Raw genomic sequence first — 7065 nt, 5'->3', positions numbered from 1 at the left:
AAAATCACACCGATTTAAACTCTAAGCTAAAGGCTGACACATACTGAACAATTCGCAAGCTTGCCTCTAGAATGGCTGTGGAACACACAACCCATGCTAAATTCAAGGCAAGTTCAGGGCACAGCATCACTAGGGATCATGCCCTTTATTTTTGCTTCTGATATGCTCTGCATTTCAGAATCAGCCAGGGGGGGTAAGGAAGATCATCTTCCACTGGGCAAAGACAGCAAGTGAACTTTCTTCTTCACCAAGGGATTGCAGTTTCCTTGAAAGAATGTTTTCAATTATTCAAAAACTGGCATAGCACGCAGCACCGAGATCCTAGACCCGGAAGCTTCCTGAACTCGGCAAGCTCCTTCAGCTCCCGGCAGCACACTGTGAGCAAAGTCTAGATCCAAAATTACTCACTTCACCACTTCTGGATTTGTCAGAGAGTGTTCTCCCCAAAGTGGCTACGCTGCACGCAGGACACAATTATACAGTACAATTTGTAAAAGTACAAGAAATTCCCAAGTGTCACTTCACAGTCCACAAAAACCATACGCAGCCAGCACTGAAAATAACTGTGTCGCTAGCTGGGGAAAAAAAGAAGATCAAAATTTACTCTGCACTGTTTTATAGGTGACAAGCTGGCAATAATAAAAGATATCCTATAGTTCTAGATAATGTTTTCGTCAGGAATTCGCAGAACTCTAAAATTAGGTTTTGTTTTATTGTAGTTTCTTTACTTTGGGATTTACGATGCATAGTAACTATTGCCTTTTACATGCAGGCCTCATTTTCAGAGAGGCAAAAACTAGACCGTTAATGCTAAGCCCTTATGGCTCATTTGCACATGGACCCAAAGGCAGTTCATATTTTATTTCTCAAGGTGTTTATAAGCAGGATTTAAGTCACTATCAACAACAGGGATAAAATATAAATTAAGGAACTTTCATTCTAATAGACTATTGCTTAAAAAGCCTACCATCTGAACTCTTGTTTAGAGTACTGCACTTAACCTGAGTATTACACTGACAGCTGAAGCCTGCACAGAACCCATTTTCTAACAATAACTCAATTAAAAAAGCAATAAATAAAATGCAGTATCTAAAAAAATTGCCAGCAGTTCAGTCCTTTCTCCCACCACAGTCTGAACTACATCATCTGAAACAGGCCTGGGACAGTCTTTGGGTACCAGCTATGTAGTTCTTTCAACATCACAGACTACCCATAACAATAAAAGAAGCAATTGGAGTTTTCTATAGGATGAAAGACAGTTCCCTTGAGTGTATGTCTCAAATCCCTTAAAAGGACTTGTTGTCTTTGCTCCAGATAGCTTCAGAAATGAGACGCAATTACTCTGTGACCGCATGTTATCTCTACTCTGTACTGTACAGGCAAGTTGAGTCCTTTTGAAATGTGTTATATTAACCCTGGTACTGACATGGAGACTTCATGCTCCTAAACCGGGAAGTTGCTTCCTAAATCGTAGTAAATTGTCATGGCAGCGACAAGCCGGTTAAGGCTTTAGTAGAGTCCCCCATCGTCTGTTCTACCTTGGGATTTCCAGCTCCGCTGGTTGCCAGCTCCTTGTCAGTAAGGCCCAGGTTAGGCAAGTTGGGGAGGGAATCGGCAACAATCCACGCTATCCTCTTCTGGTCACCTCCAGATGGCACCATCAGGATTGGGACTCTGCAGCTTCTGGCAGCCTCAAACACAACTTCACCTCTCTTCACAATGCCCTGCGAATTTACAAAAGGTAAAAAAAAAGGAGTGACACTAATACAGTATTTTAGTTCTAGCCTGTGGTTTATGGATATGTACTGAACGCTTGATAAACAATCAGGACCTACATTTTACAATATGAATAAAAAATTCATTTAAAAGTCCTGTCAGCAGATTTACATTCATAATCATTAAAAAAAAAAAAATTAAAAAAAGGAAAAACAGCAAATCAAAAATTCTTGAATTGGTTTTAGAGGACACAATAAATTTAGTATAAATTCCTAGAAGAATTCCTGCTTAAAAGCCATAAAGTCTAAACTGATTACAAAGTTTAGAAATATTCACTTTATTTTACAGGTGAGGCATTGAGACTAAGAAAGATCGTCTGAATTCAAAGTGCTTTAGTTTGTGCTCCACTTGCATAGCACCCTCTGACTAAAGTTTAGCAATTTGATCCAAGATTTCACAAACCTACAGAAGAACCAAAAATTCCAATCAGAGTTTACATGTTCACAATCACTAGCTGAATTTTAGCTTTCAGTTTCTTTTATTAAAGACTAATACTGAAAGACTCCATGGCTGAAGGGGGAGTTGCAGAATGTAAGTAATGGTAAATCCGTACAAAAGGAAAATAAATTCTAAATAACCTCTTACTAACAGACAAAGGTATGGAACTAAAAAGTTAGAAAGGTCGCTGACCAAGAGATACTGTACTGTCATTGAACCCAGACAACAGAAGACTCTGAGCCTCTTGGATTTCAAGGAAGTACATGTGGGGAAAATAATTCAGAAATAAGGGAGAACAGAATTAAAATCTACTTCTGTGGAAAAAGTAAAAGCAAAAACCAACCACCCCAAACTGCAAGTACATGCACCTGCAATTTCCACTGGCTTTTATGGGACTTGTGAAAAAACAGGCTACTCAAGGGAAAAACAAAACCAATTTAAAAAAAGGAAATATCACTTCTGTATACCTGTTTCACTTGCTGTTTACAGAATCACTGAGCTACCAAACAGTACCTTCAGCATTTTGTCCCCTATGGAATTGTTAAAAGTGCCTTGGCTAGAACATCCTTGTCTAGGGGTTTGTTCCAGGGAGGACAAGGTATAGAATTGATAGCTCATCAAGCCTAAAGTAAGAGCTGAACAAAGTGAACTGAACTGATGACTACTATAGCTAGGATCATGTTGGCAGGACAGGCTTCCCTGTCAAAGTCATTTAGTTTTTTCTAGATATCAGAAAATTTCTCACATTTCTCTGACACTTTGACACTATCTGTAGCAGACATTTCTGTAAGCAAAAAGTATATTTGGAACAAACTTCACCAAGCCACAAAACAAGAAGGCCAGTTTCTTAGTGTTCTGCCACGGCTAAAAAACCTAACCTGTTAAATTAGAGATCTGTTACAAATATCATCAGAATGTCTAGTGTTATTCTGAAACTATTATACTTCAGCATGTAAAAAAGCATGTAATTTATCCATCAGCTTCAAAGTACCCTCATTAGTGTCTTCCAAGTACAGATCCTGTTGTTTGAACTGTGTACCAAAGAAGAGCTACAAAAATAATGCAAAAATACTAATGAATACTCACATGCTCTTGAAATGAACCTCCTGCATTCATGAACATTTTGAGAGATCAGATTTAATTAACACAAATGTTCACAAGAAGTATACAGGTGTAATACTGCATTTAAGTTATCAACATTTTAATAACCTGTATCACTGAGCTGATGGGCCTTTCCTCATGAAGCCATAAAGTTCTTTGGGAAATGTGCCTGGTCTTACTAAATTTTTCAATATAGGTTGTAGTCAAAGCAGATTCCTTTACTTGTGTTACAAGAAGATTTTACAAAATGCCTGAAGACAGACTGGAACACAAGTTCCTAATGTGTGATGCTGAGAAAATTATACTATTTTTAAAAATGGAGCATTCTGCCTTTTAAGTCCTACTGGATGCTTTCTGCATCATTAGGCACACACTCACATGTAGCCTCTGGATCACCAACTTCAGAAACTAAAAGCCAGTCTCAAAGATAAATTAGGGGCCTAAACCTGAGTTCACTCAGGTCCCTGTAACTGGACTAGACTCTATCTTCCGTGGCCATGCCCGAGTAGGGCAGCACTCGTGTGTCCTTATTCCTCTCCACACAGCAAGAGGTGCTGAATTTGTGGTACTTAAGTATATATTAGAGTGGAAAAGAGAATTTATTCTGAATAAAAATTTGTAATTTTACCGTTGAAAGGCACACTATATACTGCCAGGATATATGGAGGAGCACAGAGAAACCTGCCAGTTCTGCCGTGCGGGTACAGAAGCCCTCTAGAGCACGGCCTGTGCCAAGCGAAGCGAGGGCAGAAGGCCACCGCAGGAAGAGAACAGGAGAAATAGAAGAGATGAAAGAATTTTATAAATTATCCCGTGTTGGTGTTTAAAGCATAGAAAATAACAAACCAATTCAGAACAGTGTTAACGCTTAAAAAAACTCAGAATTATTGCACTTGACTGACAAATTAACACCAAAATGTGACCCTGTGTGTTTATCCAGGAAGTAAGAACAGGAGAGGTTTTACACGCAGATACACTGTTGGACAGCAGACAGTAACACCCAGCCACACCTACTGCAACACACCTTACCCAGCCAGGGTTCGCTGAGAAAATCCCCCAGACTGAACTGAAACTGCCAGGTCACGGTGAAGTTTTAATGTTTTGGGTGCCATCACCTGAGAAAGTGGCCTGGAAGCCCTCCTGCCCGCTGGCCTACGAACAGCAGGCGAGACGGGAAAGCAAAGCCTCCATCCTCCTCAAATCCCCTGAAGGAAAGGCAGAGCTGGGCACGGTGACTCACTGAACGCTGCCGTTACCTGTTTCCCAAGGTGAGAATACCACCAGAGTACAAAACATGTTTAGTTCCTGAGAACGACCCTGAAGCACATCTGTTAGCCAGTTAAGGCCTCTATGCACATCGCAGCAGTTGTGCCCCGCGGCACCGGCTGAAAACTTTTCACAAATTTGGAACAATGCCGAGACAACTAGCATGCCCTGCAACGTCAGCCCTTGCTAACAGCATGATTTACAAGCTATGCTATGGTAATAAAAACCAAGCAGCTCACAGAACTTTCATGCACCTTATAGTAACAGAAAACCATCTCCCCCAAGTTACTATACCACACGGTATTCTGAAGGCAGACCATAAAGCTCCAACCGCATCAGTGCTGAAGTACTGGTTTTCTTGATGCAGAAACTATTCTACTCTTTTGAGAATAGTCTTTAAGGTTTAAATAGAAAGCACCTACACTCAAGGTCCATGACTTTCAACCAGTCAACTTGTTAGCACACATACATGTGTTGATGGTAAAGATTTATGGTCACCTTTATTCCATGGACAATTAGACATTCGTCCATATGGAAAACAAGGTAACTGGACTCTCACAAAAATCTCTGCCAACTGATCACTGAAGTAACTCTTTTCTTGATTATGGATGACAATTATGATCACAGCTGAACCATGTACTCCTCTAATGATGTCAAATCTTGTCAGACACACACAGTCTATTTGTCAAATCCCGATTTAAACTGAATTCTCCAAAGACAAAAGGGATCATTACGGCACTCATTTATACGTACTCTAGGATTTTGACTTTTCACAAGCATTGTCTTATACCAATAAAGTTAAACTGTATTCTGCCTTAAGCTTCTATATAGTAATTCAAAATTGGTTTACAATTGCCTAAGTCACCCATCTCCAAACAGAATAGGACCTTGCACCAAGCTGAGCGCAGCCTCAGGCCAAACGGGGGGAAAGCCAAGGGAAGGGGGGTGCCAGGCAGGAGCTCCCTGTTCAGGCTGCTGTGAACCCACAGTCCTGTGAGCTTTTGCAAACAGAATCACACTCCCTCGGGAGGAGACAGAGGCTGCAGGTCTCCACTGCAGCACTGCCCTGCACTGCCAGCTCTGCTGGGCACCTGCTTACAGTCTGCGGGTACAGCTGGAACCACTTTACAGCCTCCTTTTACTTTGCAGCTGTGAACCCTGAGACGGTTTCAAACCAGGTTTCTAAATAAACATGCCTGGGTGAGAGAGGGGTTGCATCGCTTCCGTGCTTTGAAGACTGGGTTTAGACCCACCAGATTCAGTCCACAGGTTTTCATGAAAATACAACTTCATCCTTCCTACAACTCCTCTCCCAGTTTCAGGGAAAACACCTGTCACTGTACGATGGTTCCTCTGCTCTTACTCACCTTCAAGAAGCAGTAAGTTACAAGCTCTGGCCTGCAAAGTATCACCACTGGCATTTGAATTCGCACCCAATGAAATTAAAGAACTGCTTGTGTCTCAGAGGTGTCAGTTCAGGCTCTTTGCAAGCTCAGGTTAACGTTAATTGCCGTCACAGCGATAGCAGCCTTCACTGCCCAGTACACAGCACACGCAGGGGTCGGGTTTGCTGCGTAACCAATCCTAAATACTTCACTGAACTCCCTGCAGCAGACAACTGCAAAGAAGAGATCCTTGTAGCACGAGGTAACGTAGCAAGTCCCGCAGGGAAAGCTCCCTGCAGAAACCAGGATATCATAAAGGCTGGAAAAGAAGGGCCATTAGGAGAGGAGATACTGGAGGATGTAGACAGCTTCCCATGAGAAGGGGTGGCCCTTCTCCTGCCTTCCTCAGCCACCAATTCACAGGAGGCTTTGAAATCAGTCACTTGGCTCCAGGTTCATTTTACACAGGGCCATTTGCCTTGATTTTCTGCCCCTTTCCTCCCTGCAAAAGTCATCTTAAAACTATATCTGGAATAGCTTCTGCGTGCTACCAAACATCTAACAGCGCCCGACTAAATTTTAATTTCAGTAATGTAGTAACTCATCGGTCTGTCATTTTTCACATTAATCAATGAGCATTAGTTCAGTCTCCACTGAGCATCAGGAATGAATTTGGCAAACCTTACAGGCTGAACTTGTATTGCTTGAATATATTGTATTGCCCCAGCGAAAAGAGCGAGAGGACAAAACAGGATAAGCTGTGCTATGTTTTAATATGTTCCTTGCTTCCTTCTTCCTTTAAGATAATCCATGAATAAGACCAAAGGACACACAAATGTAGGTATTCCTGTCTCTTTATTTGCCAGTCGGTGGTTTCCAATCAGGCAGAGACTGTCAGACCATAACGCAAGGACACCTGAACACAGGGTGGCAGGAGGACACCCACACCGTGCAGCTGAAGCCCTAAAGCAGAAATGTGTACGTCAGAAGCAGCAGGAGTAACTAACTGGAAACGCTGCCCAACAGAAAAATTAGCATTTCTTATTTCTAAGGCAAGTGCCAATAAACAAGAGACATGTCAGCTATTTATTTACTTTCT

General features: G+C 41.7%; 1 pseudogene; it reads right to left on the bottom strand.

The window, feature by feature from the left end:
- Nucleotides 1-1481: 1481 nt before the first annotated feature.
- The window catches only part of LOC141968913 (transmembrane protein 209-like), a 62254-nt pseudogene continuing 56670 nt past the window's right edge, over nucleotides 1482-7065 (bottom strand).

Source organism: Athene noctua, chromosome 21, assembly GCF_965140245.1.
Source record: "Athene noctua chromosome 21, bAthNoc1.hap1.1, whole genome shotgun sequence".
In the NCBI taxonomy this organism is placed as follows: Eukaryota; Metazoa; Chordata; class Aves; order Strigiformes; family Strigidae; genus Athene; species Athene noctua.
This window is presented reverse-complemented; position numbering and strand designations above follow the sequence as displayed.